Source organism: Haemaphysalis longicornis, unplaced genomic scaffold (assembly GCF_048455015.1).
Source record: "Haemaphysalis longicornis isolate Haplotype H1 unplaced genomic scaffold, Haemaphysalis longicornis Haplotype H1 scaffold_10, whole genome shotgun sequence".
NCBI classification, from domain to species: Eukaryota; Metazoa; Arthropoda; class Arachnida; order Ixodida; family Ixodidae; genus Haemaphysalis; species Haemaphysalis longicornis.
In genome coordinates, this window is record NW_027526204.1 from 31,522,790 (window position 1) to 31,542,700 (window position 19,911).

Here is a 19,911-nt window from a genome sequence, read left to right on the forward strand (position 1 = left end):
ACGTCAAGTCGGTCTCAGCAAACAAGCGCTGTTGTAGGAAGTCGTCCCACAGTCCGCACATTAATAGGTAACGTAGCATAATGTCCATTGGTAGCATGGTAGGGTTCGCAGGTGGCTTGGCGACTGGGTGTTCGGCAGCTACCAACTGTGGTGGGCAGTGTTCCAAAATAGCAATCGGCGGCCAGTTTGTTCAGCTCCGCAACGCAGGCGCTGACCGCTTGTCCCTTCATCTGGTCTCTTCGCTGAAAAAGGGCCCGGCTGTACACTTCGGATGGCTTTGGGTCGTAGTGCTTCTGCAGTGCCGCAACGATGTGGTCGTAGTCCACCGCCGCTGGGGTGCTTGGCTGTACTAAGGAGCAGACGTTGTCGTACGTCTTCTCTTCACATCACGTGAGCAGGTGTACCTTGTTCTTGCTGGGGTCAACGGTGTTGTTGGCCTCAAAGTAGAATTGAAGGCGTCCAAACCACGATCCCCAGGAGGTGCCCTTGAACTCAGGTAATCGTGCTGATGCGTGCGTAGCCATTGCGTAGCACTCTGCTTTTCAACCTGGGTCGCACAAACACTGCCTCGTCGCCACTGTTATGTTTGCGCAGTCAGTGAAACGCTGACGCATGGGCACACTTGAAAATAGGGTGTTATGTCCGCGCAGTCCATGACAAGCTGACGCATGGGCACATTTGAAAATAGGGTTTATTCACCCAAGAGGAGCACGGCTTTTGGAACTGAACTGAAGCAAGGTTCGAAAGCGTCTCAACGTGCATTGTCCATCGCCCGGCGGAGTCGGCGGCGGCGCGGGCGAGGGAAAGGGCCTCTTCGCGGGGACACTAATCGGCGCGCTGTCGGGAGGCGCTGACACAGAACTGTGCTTCCGCTGGGGAGCAAAAGCACAGCAGTGCTGTACGTTTTTTTCGTAAGCACTTGGCTTTATCCTTAAGGCGAATCTAGATCTAGATACCTACGGTGTATGTTTGGCGGTCTTCTTCACTTTATTGGTTACAAAATTTTGCAGACAGAAGAAACACATATTTTTAGATTTAATCTAAAGGACCTCAACATGAGGCTCCGCAAAATTGGGCCAGGTATTTTCGAAATACTCAATAACTGGTGTGGCGTTAGCTTTACTGAAGCCTTTCGCATTTTTGAGAACTGGGGAACTGGTTACATTTTTGGACTAATAAATGAACACAAAAACAATTTTGGGATCTAAGAAACCGGGTTCGACAGACACATCGCACTTTTAGAAAGATCTGGGCAGAAAAACAAGGTCAAGTAGAGAGAACGAATTTCCACAAACTGGTGTTGGTTGCTGAATTATTTGGACAAGGTTGTGTGCGAGCACTATGTCAACAATATCATCACTCTGACCAGAATCGGGTCTTGTTCTCAAGCGGTCCAAATTATAGTTAAGCTGATTAAAATCCTCAAGGACGAGAAGCCTATTTTTTCTAGGAGAGACCGTATGGGATCACAAGTTCCTAAATTGTCAAAACAAACGGAGCCGTCGAGCTAATGCCACCGAGGATGATCGGGCACGAGAAGCCAAACGGAAGCATGGCGCATATCACCGCGCCACCAAACCATCGGAACGCTTCCCCGGTGCGAACTCGAGGTTCCGGAGAGAGTTCATCGATAATCCTTTCGGCACCGCACGAGCTATTTGGGACCACTTGTGCTTCGCCGGAGAGGTGTCAATGATCACCTGCGTGTGTGATGCGGAACACCGTGAAGTGGCCGCTGGTGTTTTGTGGCTGTGCATCTCCTCCGAAGACGTCGAGCAAGAGCCGGTGTGCGGAACTTGTCATGATTCCCTCTTTGAAGGTACGGTTCCCCAGTTTGCCACCCTCAACGGGTACGTATACCCGTTCATACAGAGGCGCCTACCTAAACCTAATGGGTGAAGGAGCGACTTGTGGCGCCTAGGCGCCCATTGATGTCGATTCGCCTATTGCCGTTCTTCAACAAGGAGAATAGGAGACAGTACGCCATCAAGGGATAAGTGATAAACGTACCAATCTACGTCCAGGAGACGCTACAGAACCTACCACGTAAGATAAGCGACGGTATGGCCACAGAAGTGCATCTTAAGCGTCGGCACTTCTTCAAACCTAGGTACCGACGTGGCCTAGTGAAGAAGGCAAACGTGAATCCTTGGCTTCACTTTCTGGTCAACACCGAGCTCTACAAACATCACAGCGTGTGTGTCGACGAAGCCCTACTCCGTTCAATACTAGAAGATCCCACCCAAGAAGAACAAGAGCACGAGAAAGATAAGAGTGAGATAGAAGAAACAGTGCGAGTGACGGACCCCGACGATGCTGTGCACTGTGCCGCGGCTATGAACGCGGTTTCGTAAAGGCTGGTTTATGACGGTGAGGCTGACGTGGCGAACCCAACGCACTACTTGGCCATTGCACCTGGTTAAAACAAGATGCCGATCTCGTTGCTCCTTGACGAGCATGTGTAGGAATTCTCGTTCCCACAGATTTACCTCGGGCACGCTCGCTAGATCACTAGTGGCCATTCCACGCCGTTTCCAAAGGCCACGAGTGAAATCAGGCGCTCTGAACTTGGAGGCGTCGAACCGAGCCACGCTTTGTACATGGCCACGGAGATAATGCGTCACGCGATGGTCGATCGGATATTGACATTCAGGGCCACGTCGGCTACTGAACGGATAACTCGAAAACAGTTGGAGGACGGGAGTTCGTACGCGGTGTTGTGGAACAAGACCTGGCGTTTATGCAAGGCGTCCACCTCTGTGCTTTACTGGAGGCAGCGTAAACGGGAAGTATTTGCAATGATCAGGCATTTTGGTAGACCTACCGCGTTTTGTAACGATGTCAGCATCGGAAATGTATTGGGAATGCCTCCTCCAACTGATTGAGCGGCTGAGAGTTCACGACGACGCCTCGTTATGCCACAATGATTCCTGTGCTATGCCACAATGATCCCGTCGCATGCGCAATCTACGTGAACAAGATGTTCAACGTCATCCTCAACATCTTGAAAGATTCTCGACTGTCTCCCTTAAAAGCATACAGGGTTATCGATTACTTCAAGCGCGTCGAGTTTCAGCAACGAGGAAGCCCACACGTTCACATCTTGGTGTGGCACAGAATGCCCCCGTTGAAGAATTCAGTATGTCGATGCCTCAAACCGTCGACATGCTAGAGTATTTCGTGTCGATGGACACGTTCGTCTTACAGCGGGAACGCTCCCAAATTTACCAACACACTTTCACTTGCAAGAAAGGCAAGGACAATACCAAGTTTGCTACACCGTTCATGCCCAGCGAGACTACGCACAACGTTCTGCCGTTTGCGTTCACCGACAATACCACCGAGGTTTAGCACCGAAGACATTTTAAGAATAAGTACGTGCAGAAGCACCAGGCGCTCGAATCCACCACCTACAATGACATCCGAGAGGTTTCGCGGGAATTTGAGGGGTTGGATGAAGGCTAGTACCTAGAGATTCTGAGGGCAGGCGCGTCGAGACCCTCTGTCGTGCATGCGCGTCGTTGCAATGAAAAGTGGGTCAACGCTTTCAATCCTTGGATATCATTCGTTATAGATACTAATATGGATATACAAGTCATACTTGACCACTACGCTTGCGCGACGTCGTGGTTGATTACATCAACAAGGCCGACCGAGGCATGTTAGACTTGCACCGCGCGGTAGTCCATATCATGGAAGACAATCCATCCCTGGATTACCGTGATGTATTGAAGGTGCTCAGCACAAACATCCTACGCGCGGTGGAGATGGCGTCCCAGAAAACGGCATGGTACCTCTTAATGCAAGACATGTCCTCCAAGAGCCGAGATGTCATTTACATCCCCACGTGCCTGCTCGAACCAAGGATACGCGTCGGCAAGACTCGACAGCAGATGGTCGAAGAAGGGCTCGACAAAAACTCGACGCCAGTGTGGAAAAGTGACGCGGTACAGAAATACGAAGACAGACTATTGGAGCTAAACGACGTGTGCTTGGCCGACTTCGTGTCAAAGTACAAGTATAACAGCCATCGCAAACAGTACGTCGCCAGGCACCAAACTGTCGTAATATGCTTTCGTCACTGCCAACCTGAGCAAACTCTCGATTACAAGAGAGAACAAGGTCTTCTCTTTCATACTTTCTGTAGTCGACGTGCTCGACCAGAACTGGTTCGAGACCATTTACGAGGAAAATCTTCCCACCATCATGGAAAGGCAAAAGGATTATACCTGCGGTATGAATATCGACGCCATAATACAGTTGGCGAGAAACATCACCCGGGAGGAAGAAGGCTGCGAGGAAACCTGTCTAACCAAGGCACGTGTGTCTACCACGGTGGACATCGATGAGGACATGGATATACTCCAGAACCCGGAGTACGCTGCCGCGGTCCTGGCCGCCGTGAGAAAGTGCGACGACATCCTCGGTGGCCACAAGTACAATGACTTGATGAGCAGGACCAGCGTGGAACAACATAAAATCCTCAGATAAATCATCCTCCGCGCAACGCCACCGGGCTCGAAACCACTCTGGGTTTTTCTGACGGGCCCCGCCGGGTGTGGGAAGATTTACGTCCTCAGGTTGATAATGGACATATAAAACCGGTATTACCATGCGGCTTCGCGCTTCTCCTGCTCGTACAATGCCGAAGCTGTCTGCGCAAGCAACGGGAAGGCGGCAGTGGCACTTGGCGAGACAATCGTGCATATAGCGTTCAGGTTGATGCGTCACAACGTTGGAGGGCTCCGGGATATCGATGTAAACACCTTTCGCACCGCTTTCATGAACGTTAGGTGCATTATATTCAACGAAGTGAGTATGCTTTCCCCGGGTACCTGCAACCACATCGACTCGCGCCTCCGCCAAATAACAGGCAAGTACGACGTCCCGTTCGGTGAAATTGACGTTGTTATGTGCGGCCACCTGAGGCAATTCCCTCCCGTCCGCGCCAACGAAGTCTTCAGGCGTGCCCGTGGTCACACTAAGATCTTCTACTCCAAAGTCAAGTGGCACAACACTTGGTACTTCCTTCTGCGACAGGCTGTGCGACAAAAGGACGCATTGTTCTCCAGCATCCTGAGCAAAATCGGAGACGGGAGGGCTCTCAAACTGCAAGAGATTGAGCTCATTCAGAGCCGATTCGTGACGGCAGAGCGGGCGGCTTCTATTCCCGCCGGCACAGTACGAATCTTCTACGTTAAGAAAGAAGTGGACGCTTCCAACTCCGGTGTTGCTCTTTGAGATGTGGACGACGCACGAGAGGCCTCGGCCATTGACTCACAAATTGGTTACAAGTCCAGCCAGAAATGCGAACGTGCGCATGCCAAAGCCGCCACCATGACACGCACGGAGACCGGTAACTTAACCAGCACAATTCTCCTGGTTAGAGGGAAGCCGTACATGTTGGCGGCTAACATGCACGTCAAGGATGCATTGGTAAACAGTGCCGTCGGCGTCATACAAGACATTGAGTACAAAGAAGGTGGCATGGGTGAGATTGCGCGGCTATGAATAAAGTTTGATTCAAACACCGGTCGCCTAACTAGACTGAAAGCCAAGCCCATCATCCATGCGGCGCGCAGACGTTGGACCTCTATTATGCCGGATTGGGTACCCAATAAAATGCGCACGTTTACCGTTACTATTGACCGTAAGACCGGACTTTCGTGTCGAAGGAAACAGTTCCCGGTAGTGCAGACCAGTGCGGTCACCGTACACAAGTCCCAGGGTGCTACCTATGCCTACGTTGTATACGAATACGAATACGACCGGAAGCACCCTCAGAGACTTGTGTACGTCGCCTTGAGCAGATGCACATATATCAATCGCTTGTACCTGAATAACGCAAAGGGTAACTTTACGGTCTATCACGGAGAGATCAACGTTTATCGTGATCTGCTGGACGAGTTTAGGCGACTTGAATCACACCAATTAGACACCATCACCAAGGTGCGCAAAGACCACCTGGTCCAGCCGAATACATTTGCACTAGCCGCCCGTAACATACGTTCCCTGCTCAAGCTTTTCGTAGACGTTACGCACGACTCCGTGCTAGGCAAGATGCAACCGTTCTGCTTTTCAGAGATGTGCACGGATGCCCTTCTTCAAGAAGATGGATTCAGTGGACTGGCCTGCAACAAGAATGTCGACCCTCGGGCCGGGGGCATCGCCATCTACGTGAAGAATGAGTTCGTCGGTGGCGCCGAAGTTTACCCGTTACCTGTGTGTGCCGATGTCTGGGCCGTGATGTTCAACAACAGCACGCCAATCGCGACTGTATACATCTCTCCCTCTATGGTGAAGAGAGAGATCCGAAAATATATGGTACCAACACGTACCAACTCGCCCAACTTGCAACCGTTCTCAAATATGAGTCACAAAGACGTCATTTTAAAATATGCATGCGGGAACATTTGAGGGACGAGATTCAACTTGGCGTAGACATTGTTAGTTCCCGAATTCCAGTGGACCCTTGTAAAAACAATCAGACTATGACTGAACTTTCATTTTTTTCCGTCACATGTTTTTGTGCCGACATGCGCCGTAAGACCCTAAATGAAAAGCATTTATTTGCATAAAAAAGAAACAAGAAGTTTTCTTTCATCGCGATAATTGATCCCGCAATGCTACAGTTTGAAAACGGCTTGCAAAAAGAACATACCAAATGAATTTTGTACCGGTGCAATTTTTCCTGCTGCGGGTTTATACCTAATTGGATATCTTAGAATTAAATATGTAAAGAGAATTCCTGGATACTCAGAAGTATGGCATTGCCGCAGTTCGGTTTTATTCCAGTTATGATTGGGTGGAAATTGGAATGATTGCCTCCTATCACGTGTCCAATAACAGTGCCTGTGAGTGCTTTAAAAGATGGTCACCTGAGATCTCCAGCAGTCATCCAGGCTTGGCCATTGGACGTTTAGACTCTCAGTGTCGGCAACGGCTCTGCGGTAAGTCGACAAAATGTTTCTTCTGATTTCTGTAATCTTGTTGTCTGTACAAAGTTCCGTGTATAGTTTTCAATGAACATGGCTTCCTATTGCAGAAGCCAACGTAAAGTTGTGAACATTTCGTGAAAATATTGGGCTTCACCAGGGCATTTCTGAAACGGTTCTTTTTTACGGGTAATTTTAGTTCAAGAAGGCACAAATACAAAGTAATTTTGATGAGACATGCAACGCCCTCGCCCCCCTCCCCCGAGGAATCAGGCTGTTCTCTCCCAGGGATACAGTGAAACATGCGCTTTACAAATGCTGCCTCGTGCCCTACTTCCTATATTATTGGGTGCGTATGCTAAAATTTTCTTCAAGCGCTTCTTTTGTTCATTTCCATTTTGCTTGTAAATCTGATTGCTTGCTGTAACTCTTCTTGTTTCATGACGTAAACTCCTGTCTTGGCTGTATGCTCACAGTATGAATAAATAAAAATATATATTGTTTTCTCGCTCAGGAAATAACTATAGAATAAGCTGTCAGTGAAATGAAAATTTAAGAGCTACAAGCAAGTTTTATTTAAAAGAAATATTCACAGACATTCTATTTCATTCTCTTTACTGAAAAATGAAAGTTCAATATGTAAAAAAAAATTGTTTTTTACAGATTCCGCAATTTAAGATGGGATTGTTCTCACTGGTAAGGCATTGTTTTCAATCTGATGCATGTAGCATTGCATTTTACAACTGTCTAGGTAAGGGGTAGGGCCTGGAATGGAAAAAATAATAAAATTATTCAGTAGGGCGGCTGAGCAACGCCGGGGGAATCATACTGGGAACCGAGAAATCACAACCCTTACAATGTATACTTACTCTTTTTATTTATTCCTTTATTGATACTGCAATCCCCATTACGGGGATTTTATCAGGTTGATTACAGACAATTTTCTACTACGAATTAAGGGCAGAAAGTTGGGCTAGTTGGTTAGACGATAATGGGTACATTTTACTAGCGCAAAAGATGGACCACACGAATAAGAAAAACACCGGACGAATGCTAGTACTAGAAAGCACCAAATGCAGGACGGAAAGTCGGGCAGACGATAATAGCTACATTTTACTAGCGCAAAAGACGGACCACACGAGTAAGAAAACACTGGACGAACGCTAGTACTATACAGCAACGAATTAAGGGCGGAAATTTGGGCTAGTTGGTTAGACAATATGGGTACATTTTACTAGCACAAAAGATGGACCACACGAATAAGAAAAACACCGGGCGAATGCTAGTACTAGAAAGCACCAAATGCAGGACGGAAAGTCGGGCAGACGATAATGGGTACATTTTACTAGCGCAAAAGACAGACCACACGAGTAAGAAAAACACAGGACGAACGCTAGCACTATACAGCAACGAAATAAGGACACAAAGTAGGGCTAGTTGGTTAGAAAATATGGGTACATTTTACTACCGCAAAAGATGGACCACACGAATAAGAAAAACACCGGATGAATGCTAGTACTAGAAAGCACCAAATGCAGGACGGAAAGTCGGGCAGACGATAATGGGTACATTTTACTAGCGCAAAAGACAGACCACACGAGTAAGAAAAACACAGGACGAACGCTAGCACTATACAGCAACGAATTAAGGACAGAAAGTTGGGCTAGTTGGTTAGACAATAATAGGTACATTTTACTAGCGCAAAAGATGGACCACACGAATAAGAAAAACACCGGACGAATGCTAGTACTAGAAAGCACCAAATGCAGGACGGAAAGTCGGGCAGACGATAATGGGTACATTTTACTAGCGCAAAGGACGGACCACACGAGTAAGAAAACACAGGACGAACGCTAGTACTAAACAGCAACGAATTAAGGACAGAAAGTTGGGCTAGTTGGTTAGACGATAATGGGTACATTTTACTAGCGCAAAAGATGGAGCACCCAAATAAGAAAAACACCGGACGAATGCTAGTACTAGAAAGCACCAAATGCAGGACGGAAAGTCGGGCAGACGATAATGGGTACATTTTACTAGCGCAAAAGACAGATCACACGAGTAAGAAAAACACAGGACGAACGCTAGCACTAGAAAGTAATGAATGAAAGACGGAAACTAGCCCAAATTTTCGTCCTTAAGTTGTTGCTTTCTAGTACTAGCGTTCGTTCGGTGTTTTTCTTAATCGTGTGATGCAGTGTTGATTAAGCGAACGAGTGCTCACTACAGCAGCGTCAAAACTGCGAGGTCAAACTGCGTGGACAGTAGATTTCACTTCATGCTCTCAAAGAGTGTCAAGTTAGGTATTTACCCGAAGTTACTCAGTTGTTGAAACTTGTCAATGGCAGATTTTTCATTCGAATGCAATACAAGAAACAATACATCTGGCATGAGTTGCCTTGTTTAATGTGGTAAATACAACCAATATACACATGGCTAAGCAGAAAATGTATTTTTTGTTATGCCTTACGTAGGTTATTATAATAGCAACCCCATTATACCCTTAACCACGCGCGGGATAGTTTTAGTACGCCTGGCGTGTTAAATTAGACCATGTTGCATTTCGTTTCCCTACCAAATATTATGTGTCTCTGGTTTTTCAAAACATAACGTTCGCAACCTCAGCGCAGATGAACAGCATCTCATGCAACACATAACGTATATAAACCTTGCAACAGATTTTCAGATTCCATGTCGCCATGGCATTTGTATTCCTGGCACAAGTGGCTGTAGACGTTGTGGCGGATTGTGGCGGCCAATGGGTGAGATCATTGAATAGCATGCCGAATTATGTTGGTCACTCCGTCTCTGATTACACATCGTTTATTTATATACAATGCCTTAAACTAAGATAAATGAAAAATACGATGACATCGTTTAAAAGTTCACTTCTCCTGATTAGAAGAGACAGCTCATGCTGAAGCACTTGAAAGGGAGTAGCCAACGTTGCAAGCGGAATCAGGGCAGTGAGCCGTTCGTAGAATAAAGCGACATCTGCAGCTTTGTGAAAAAGGAATCGCAGGGGATCACTGTCAGAAGAATGACTAAAACTTCAAAAAAGAATGTTATGCTGTTCAATTTTTGTGGATTTCTTGTACCTTCTTTGTCATACTGAACTTGAAAACGTCGATAAAGTGCATTGAATTTATGACATAAACAGGTTTTCCACAAAAGTTATCCCCCTGAAAACATTTCCGATTAGAGTACTCAAATGTCCCCAATAATAAGTTGTATGAAGTCTCGGTTTCCTGTTAGGTTTTTTCGTGTGATAGTAGAGACATATTTGCAGTCACTAGCTGTTTTACGATTTCTTGCACGATTTCCAAGACAGTGTAGTGTGATACCTAAGCAGCTTGTTGATGGTATATACTCAAAGCAACAAAAAGCTGATGCAGATGAGTTTGTCTGCGAATTAACGAACCAGAGTTCAACTGTGACTTGTGTGAAAAAGCGACAAAAGCCTAAAGGGTGTGGCAATATTACAACTTCACATTTTTTGACAAGCTTAGGTATGACAATGTATATTATAAGCACAAACACTGGGACTAGTGTGCGACATTCACGAAAAAGTGCACTGCTTCGTGGTATATGCGTGAGAAGTTTTGTTAAAATGATACTTTTAGCGAGGACCTCGTGTTAGTTTCTCGTCTGTGCATTGTGCGTTTTCTTGCATTTCCGGTTTCTTACGTTGGCGCAGAAACTGGTTGTACTCGAAAGCGCACTTTCCCTATTAATAACGTTGTTGTCCTTTCCTTTTCGCGTCTTTTTATAGGCTTGGTGTCATTTAATATAAAGCCGCATTCGCATCGCCAATTAGGGATAAAATCGAACGCGGAAATTTTTGGGTACTCTTCAAGGGCTGAATGAGGGATTCGTTTGCGTGTCTTAAGTGGTACAGCGTGTCCGGCCGTACCCTGTGCGTTTCATCCAGCAGCGGTGCAGAGGTCCTTGTATGCCGCCGAGTGCACAGTGACTGCTCGTTCGTGTAACCCAGCCCCCATACATGCACGAAGAGTCGGCCGCCCGTGATATCCGTATTCCGTGGGGGGACAGAGAAACTAGCCAAAAGTCTCCACGAGGAGGCTTTCAAGCAGAAGGCAATTTGTGCGTACGTATTTAGCACTTTGTACAGATAATATTACCAAGGAGTAAAAAAAATCTGCCCCATTCGGAATTGAAATGCGATGGATGAGGTAACAGCGGAACTGGTAATATCCACGGGCTCTATCTCAGCTTTGCTTACGTCACCTCTTTCTTAAAAAAGAGATAGATAAAAAGGGAACCTTGCTCCATGCAAAATCAGTCTAAACCAACTCCACATTTTACCCTCGTAAAATCGAAATACAAACTGTCAAAATGAGTAGCCAAAGCCCACTTCAACTTCTTGAAAGTCCAAAGCCAACTACCCGCTACGAACTGAGGAGAACTGCGGTGTGCCCCGAATCTGCTCATAGCGCCACCGAATAGACATTGGTTTCATAATGTTGCGTCTTAGTAGATGGAGGTGTAGACAGCAGGATGGCGATGTACCTATTTACTAGGCGCAGCGCTACACAGAAGAATACAGGCAGCACGGCGAGTCTCAGCGAAGATGGCTGAATCAGTCTGGCCCGCGAGCGGTGGACCCACACATTTGCGTCGTCGTCTTCGAACACCTGGCTGGCCGAGAAGCAGGGAACGTAGCACTCTTGCGGATTGAACTCTGCACGGCGAGCGCACACACCGTAAGCAGGGAATCGCGACTTGACAAATATCCACGTGACAATGAGTCTAGAGATGCAGGTCCAATTGCGACCACGGGAAGCATTTTTTTCTTTGAAGCGCGCTCTCCACAAACCTGCTCCTGGGCTTCTGGCCTCCTCGCCACTTTCCCTTACACTTTTTGACCTAGCATTTTCTTCCTGCGCACTTCGCCGACAATATTTTCCTGTTAGCAATACAAACACACGAAAGAACGCTTCAGCCGCTTCGGTGTTAAAACGATACACCCGCGTTTCCTAATTTCGGAACAGATAACACAGAGCTTGTGTTTGCCGTGCGTTTCCACATTTATTCGGCTGTTTTGGCACGTTTTGCACGGGTGCAGCATCACCGCGTACGAACACAAACATAAAATTTTCAAGCGTTCTACCATTACTTTCCAGATGCTCGGTATTGCGTTGTTCCCCTGCTGGTTTGTGGCATGCGGGGGGTGTTACAAAAGAGGTCGTAGTATTGACAAAACTGGGCGGGAAAATTTCGGACGAGTATTTCCTGATGCTTGTAACAAATCTTTGCAAATGGTTTCTTTGTTTGGTAATTGTGGTGTTTTTGCGTATAATACAATAGCCTATTATTTCCGCGAACGACGACTGTCTACAAATGAAGTTTCGTTGTCTCTTTCAGTGTACCAGCTTTGACAAACCACCTTGCTGCAGCGGCTTTTTCTGCATGCCTGTCGGATTTGGATCTGGCGTCTGCGCACCAAATAACCCGTAACGAAGTTCGTACCCGATGTAATTGACGGCATTCATAGACTCTCCCAACCGCGAAAATTTTTACGACAAATACGGAAATAAATCTCAAGCATGAATGAATCATAGTAACTTCGTGCTAGCAGACCAAAAAACAAAAGCGCGTGTAGAAGAACACCTCGGACCACTGTGTGTCATTCGGCGGATCACAAATTTCGCTTACTGCGTCCCACTTTTGTGTCACGGGCGCAAGCACTGTGGTATACCGGCCGACCACAGACTTCATTCGCCCAGCACAGCCACGAAGCGACAACAATAATCGGTGTATTTGGCAAGGAGTTTCTAAATATTACTTTTGTGTGTGGAAAAGTTGATGCGACTTAGTCACTAAACACTGCAAATTGAACTAAGCTTTAAAGCGCTTTTTTTACCCAGACGCAATAAATAAAATTATATTTCAGTTTTAGGAGAGACGACGCGCCGAAACAAACGCCGATGCTTTGAGGCCTGGCGCAGTTGAAGGCTCCGTTATCGTTTCGGTCACCTGGCGTTCTCGAACGTACGCTACAATCGAAACAGCCGTTGTTAGTTTTCGCATACATCTTAAAAGGAAGGAATGCGGCCACGATGGAACTCCCGTCATAGGCATCAGCAGCACCTGATTTTGCCACTGATCCACCGCGGAAGGTGTAACTCAACACCAGAATTTTACACCGGAGGGAGGTTACACTGATGGCGGGCTCTCACTGCTGGTCAGGTGTACAAGGAAGCGTGTGAACCTATTTTTTTTTTGCGATAAACCAGTTGGATATGAACAAGTTTTGGTAATTCAAAATGTACCTAAAAACTGACTTAGGCTTAATTAGCGTCTAATGTTACAAATGTCCGTATCTGTGCACGCCATCCCCCCTTCGGTGTTCAGTCGTTCTAGTATTTCCCCCAAATATATGATGAAAAAATTCGCAAGCGTGACGAGTATGCTTAATAAAAACACCGTTCGAAGATTTGTCGATATGATATTCTTGCGAAGACATACAACCCGCAGTCGTCTTCAAGGCAGAATAAGGATTACTTCACGTTATCCAGCAATATTTCACAAGACGATGTGTCCCTCCACTCTAAATGGTATTTGACGTTGAGATGGCAGCTGAAAACTGTCGTCGTGTACAGTTTCCGTTTTTAAACAATACATTGAATACAACGTGTAGCTGCCTACTGGTATTACCTGCATTACCGGTATTACCGGTATTATGGTGGTTTCCACAAGACCGAAGAAGTCACTGATATCTTCGATACACCAAAGAAAATCAAAATTTAAACCACCTCATACAGTTTTACTAAATATTTGACTGCACAGGTAGAATAATTTTGAATTCTAGATTGGAGTGTTTTTATGACCAAAATGTTTTATAGGCGAGAAGCTTCAACACCATCGCATCAGCCGCAGAGGTGTCTCCCATGCAACTGCACTACAAATGGTATTTGATATAGAAAGGGTAGGTGAAAGCTGTCGTCGTGTACTGCTTCAGTTTTTAAACAATACATTAGGACGTGTAGCTGCCTACTGGTATTACCTAAATATATAGGCGGTGGTTTCCACAATTCAGAAGTCACAAATATCTTCGATACAACGAAGAAAATCAAACTTTAACCCACCTCATACAGTGTTACTAAAGTTTTACTACGCTGGTAGAATAATTATGAATTCTACATTCGACTGTTTTTATGAACAAAAGTTATTTTATAGGTAAGAATCTTCAACACCATCGCAACAACCGCAGAGGTGTCTCCAACAGAACTGCAAGACAAGAGAATCGCCGCGTCGAATATGCGCTAGAACCAGAACCCTATGCTCCCAATATTTCATCAAATCATTATTCCTGCGGCTTAACAAAACTCTAAAGATATAATGATATTAAACATTTTTGTACGCTACTCTAGTATTTTCGCATAAGAGTCCTACAACGAATTGACAAAGGTTTCGCTTAGTGTACGCTGCCTGTGGCAGCAGACTGTTTTGCATCCGCAACTGATATCCTGAACATTACACCCAAGCACTCCGAACACGATAAAGGTGCCTATTGCAGTGGTCGTACGACGGCCTGCGCAGTCATTTGTATGCCACTTCTCCATAAGGGCAGATTGTTTTGTTCTGTGAAGGTACTGCGCATCGAGTAATAATTTTTGGTACGGGCTTGGCAACGATTGTAAATGATAGTTTGTGTTGCTTGCCGATTACACAGTAAAGTGTAAGCAATGGCTCTTGCTGGAACACACCAAGAGAATGGATGGCAACCTTGGTCCTTTCTTGGAGGCATTACCAAAGACCCGGACGGATTATCAAATAGGCCTCGAAAAACTGAAGTCGACATGGGCGTTTGATCTTGGATCCGGATTCGTATATGAATGCCCTAGTCTGGTCTTGTGGATATGTTAATACCCTATCAAGCGTTCATAGTAGCTTATTCAGTTTTGTAGGTGACACATTTTAGGACATCGCCAACGTGGTACTACTACAAAGGGAGAGCCTAAGGGTGGCCATCATTGCGAAAAATATCGGGACAGCAACCAAGCGAAAAGGCAACATTATTTCCGCATCAACTGCGTGATTTAATAATTAAACCTTTCAGTAAAACGTGGAGAGCCATCGAACAAGGACGACAGAAGGACGACAGACAGGCGCTCACTCGCAAATAGTTTTTATAGGGATCATATCCTATATATGCACACAATATTTCCCGGAGCATGCGCAAAAGAATCCCCCAAAAACACTGGTGAGATAGCTGCAATCAGACAGCAGCTTCCAAAAAATGAAATTCGCTCACACGCAGTAATACTGATGTCTCACTAACGCATGGGTCGCTTTCTTCTTGATAGAAAAGGCTTCTAAAAGCTGCCTGGCAATTGTGTTTTCACTTCTGCCTAGAATAGTAATCGTCTCTAGGAAAGGTCTGCATTTCGACTGCAAAGGACTGAATGAGCTGAACTTATCACAATGCGCGGATAAATGCGCCCCCGTATTTTTTTCCAGTGACGAATTGTGCTCGCATACCGTATCATTGACGCATCAGCCCATCTGGCCTGTGGCCTCCCCGCATTAAAGCGGTATCTCGTACATCACTCCTGCGACCAGGGCACAATTCGCTTGCCGCGCTTGTTTTCGCACTTTTTCTTTTTTTGTTTGCCGTATATTTGCACACAATAATCACCAGGTTTGTGTGGAGCGGAAAACACCACAGGCACTTTGTGCCGTTCTGCCACCTTCTTCAGGTTGTGCATGACCCTATGCATAGAGGCCAGGACAATTGTCTTCGCCTCAGGCTGTTTTGACAGCTTTTGGTGAGCTTGGCCTTTGGCTTTTCTCAGCAAAGCCTTGTATCTGTCCTAGGGAAAAAGGACCGAAGTTCAGTCAAGAACGTAAGATACCCGCCCACAAGTTTCTCTCCTTCAATAGACAAATTGCATAAAAAGCAGGGGTTAAATATCAGGAAAGGTATCTTCGAGACGGTGTTGACAGCCTCCGCAGGACTTTCCGGAGCAGCAACGTCAGTGTTCACCGTTGAAGACAAAGTCCGCTGTAGAATACTTCAACGACTACGGGTTTCGCCTTCTTCTGAGCGAATTTGAGTGTGGTTTTGTCGCCATGCCTTCTGGAATTTACAATGTGAAGGCAATGCAAGCGATGTTGAAGAAATTCAAACGTCACAAGGCAAGTTCCGGAATATCAAAAGCAATATCTCCGGACTTGTCGGGAGCTTGAGTTACCCAACTTAGCAAAACCTGTGTACTAGCTAAAGTGATTTCCTGAGTGTGTTTTTACAGCAAAAACCATAAGACCTGGTGCCTTTTCGGTGTATTGTTAGCCAGTGGGGATCCCCGCAGTCACATAGTAGCATGTTTTACAAAAGCATCCAGATCACCTTATCATCAATCACCAATTTTTCACTAAGAGCTCACCGGATGTAATTGATTTTATTAAAAATGACAACTCGGTAAGGTATGCCTTTTCGGTTTATGTTCAAGATTTGATTGATTCAGTGCTTCATTCGGAGTTTTTCGCCTCTTTCAGGCAGTGCATTTACGCGAATTATGTGATAAACGTCCTGAATACATGCGGTTTGTCGGTGAATAGCTTCATGAATTTGTTAGAGTTTTACGTGGATGCTACCCAGAAACAAGGCAATTGTATCGGTTCCTGTGTCGTGTCAGTTTTGTGCGATATTTTTCTCGCGTGTGTTGATCGGGACTTCGTTTTCAAATTTGACAATAAGGATGTCCTTCGTGTTTTTAGATATGTGGACGATTTTTAGTTGTTTTAAAGAAACATTTTTCGCCTAACTTCACTGTGTCCGGCCAAACTAATTTTAGATTTTTGGAGGGCTCGGGAAGGGTGTTGCATTTACGCATGGATTGCCTTGCCATAACTCCATGCAGTTCTTAGATATCAATTTAGCATTTTCTTACGCCCATCTTTGTTAGATTTATTGCCCACGTGCCCGCAAACAGCTTCTACTATAAGCAACTGCCCACTCAAAGACAATAAAAAGGGCGATAGCGTCTTCCGTTCTGGAATCCGCACTGAAGAAGTCGGGGGTTCATACAGTATCTGAGAGCTTTGACTCTCAGCTACACATAATTCTGTCAATATGCTCCCGACCAGGGTGTAGGTTGGTGTTTCCGAGGCTTTGCTGACAACAGCCAAAGGCCAAACTTGCCAAAAGCTGTCAAAACAGCCTGAGGGGAAGCCAGTTGGCCTACCCTATATGCATAGGGTCATGCATAACCCGAAGAAGGTGGCAGAAAGGCACAAAGTGCCTGTGCTGTTTTCCGCTCCACACACACTCGGTCGCCTATGTGTGCAAATATCTGGCAAGCAAACAAAGAACAAGTGCGAAAACAAGCACTCTAAGTGAATTGTGCTCTGTGACGTAATAGTGCTGTACGAGATACCACTTTCATGAGGGGAGGCCTGGACAGGTTAGACGGGCTGTTGCGTCAATGATAGGGCACGCGATTATAAGTTTTCAGTAGACAAAAATACGGGCGTGCTTTTACCAGCGCATCGTGATAAGTGCAGGCAGTTCAGTCCTTTTCGGTCGAAATGCAGACCTTTCCTAAAGAAGATTACTATTCTAGGTAGAAGTGGAACAGAATGGCCAGGGAGCTTTTAGAAATCTCATATCAAGAAGAAACGGTACCAGTGCGTGAGTGAGACATCGGTATTACTGCATGCGAGTGAGTTTATTTTGTAGAAGCTGGTCCCTGATTGCAGCTTTTTCAGAAGTGATTTTCTTGGTGTTCTTGAGCGCATGCTGAGGGAAATTTTGTGTGTATCTACATGAGACGATGCCTCAAATAGAACTAGTTGTGAGTGAGTGCTTGTGCCTGTCGTCTTTCTGTCGACCTTGTTCAGTTGTGCTCTAACATTTACCAATTCGCACCAACTTTCCTAACATGCTATGCCAATAGGCTATGCCAGGATATACGTAGCGTGAGCTAAGGTTTAGCTGGTTATTCTGAGCTTTCCTGGTTGTCGAGGATTAGCGGATTAGCACGCTTACTGCTGCTTATCAAACAGTCAAAATCCTATCTAATCCTATCTAATCCCAACGCAATGCAAGCCCAGGCAAGTCAAGCCATTCTAATCCAATCCAATGCAATCCAATCCAATCCAATCCGATCCTCGCACTGAAATGTGGCAGTGGAACGCCGGCACGTGCGGGGAGAAAAGCAGAAAGAGAACAAAATTCCCGCTGGCGCTGTTTCAAGCAGGGGGCGCGCGAGCACTGCGAAGGCGGGAAATTTGACTAGCATGGGCTGGTAGCAGTAAGCGGATAACGGCGGTACTGCGCAATATGGCGAATCACTGCTCGGCACTTCGGACAGCTTTCACAATGAGTGGAACGGCTTTAATTTTTTTTCATGCTGCACGGTTTTCTCAAAATTTTCTAAACCAAATATTCGGCCCCAAAAAAGCGCCGTACCGAAGTGAACTTTCCTCCATTACCTGCCGTATCGTTCCAAATACCTGGCAACTTCCGTCGGTCCTTGATTATTGCATCCGACGACGATACAAAACCAGTGACATCTATATCCGTTTTCATCTTAGCTAAGTTCGTTGAAAGTATTGTAGGGAAACACTACAGAGCAAAAATACTGACCTCTGGAGAAATCCTTGTAGAAGTAAACTTCCCGGCACGATAAAAAAGCTCATTGAACAAACGCGTATCGGTGACCTGAAAATCATATTAACTCACCTTCGAGCACTCATTACGTCACAAAGTTTATTTACGCAGGCAATTGTTAGGCCTGTAGAAAGCACAGAACCCTGCTGAGTAAATGGCTGGTGCTTAGACGCTTTGTTGGCCTTTGCTACTAGTCTATAAGTGAACGATAAAAGAAAAGTCTAGAGTGAACGAGCCATTGTTGACCACCTACTGGATTACGTTTTGTGACAGGAGCAATGTGTGTCATTGTCCACCAGCAAATGGCCTCACAGCTGCATCTGCAGGGCGACCATAGTGTTTTTGTGGGGCTACGAGCTATATACAAATTTATATACCAATAAAATACAACTAGGCGACAATACAATGCAGTGAATGTTGTAGAAGTTTCGCAGAATATCTGTTTCACAGTTTCACTCCTCTGGAAATCAGAAAATTCTTGTTGCGTGGCTGCGCCAGCTACCGCTCATTCTCACGCCAGGATACCGGTGTGACTCCTTATAGAAGTTTTTTTTGCCTGTGTCGAAAAGCTTTCCCAAATTTATTTTGGCTCGTGTTGCTCCGTTGGACCATTACGGATAGCGGCAGGAGTACAGCGGCTGTCAGGAATAGTAAAGCGACCAACGCTCTGTCCTAGGGCTAGTACATCGGTCACAATAAGTACGCATCATCCTTGGCACTGCCGCCACTCTGTGTCAACCTACACATAACATAACAGTAAAGTTTTACTGGAGCAAAAACTTGCATATGATAATTGAGAACGCTGTACTCGTAACTTGTGTAAATTTTTTCCGAAAGTCCGTTCTTCAGAGGAGGCGTTCGCTACCCCACAGACCACGCTATCTCGGTCACCGTGTTCCGGCTCGGGTCGGTTTCATCGTCCTGCACTTTTTTACTGTGTCAATATATTTGGTACACCTTGCTGAGTTCGACAAAACCTAGAGCCTCCGAAATGGGAGGCAAGCCGCGAACACCTAAAACACTGAACCACGACGCTACACTTTGAATGCACAAATCAATAAAACTAGCTTGCTAAACTTTTGCAGCCTTTCACATAAGTAATGCGTGTTAGAGATGCGTTTTAGTACTAAATGAACAGTGGTAGCATGGTAATTACGCAAGTATCATTTTGGTTTCTATGATGGTATGTTCCGGCTCATAACTAATGTCTAGGTTAACAAGCACGATTATCCAAGCCTTAATACAGCACACGCTAGAAGAAGACAAGGACACATATACTAAACAGATAATAAAAACTGCTAGAAGATTACAAGTACCTAAATACTAAAAAGATAATAA

General features: G+C 45.7%; 1 long non-coding RNA gene across 1 annotated transcript; it reads left to right on the forward strand.

The window, feature by feature from the left end:
• Positions 1 to 6,832: 6,832 nt before the first annotated feature.
• Positions 6,833 to 12,511, forward strand: LOC144158344 (uncharacterized). Its single transcript, XR_013320023.1, has 4 exons — positions 6,833 to 6,950; positions 7,599 to 7,631; positions 9,614 to 9,697; positions 12,321 to 12,511. It is a non-coding gene; the product is annotated as an uncharacterized LOC144158344 (long non-coding RNA).
• Positions 12,512 to 19,911: the final 7,400 nt, after the last annotated feature.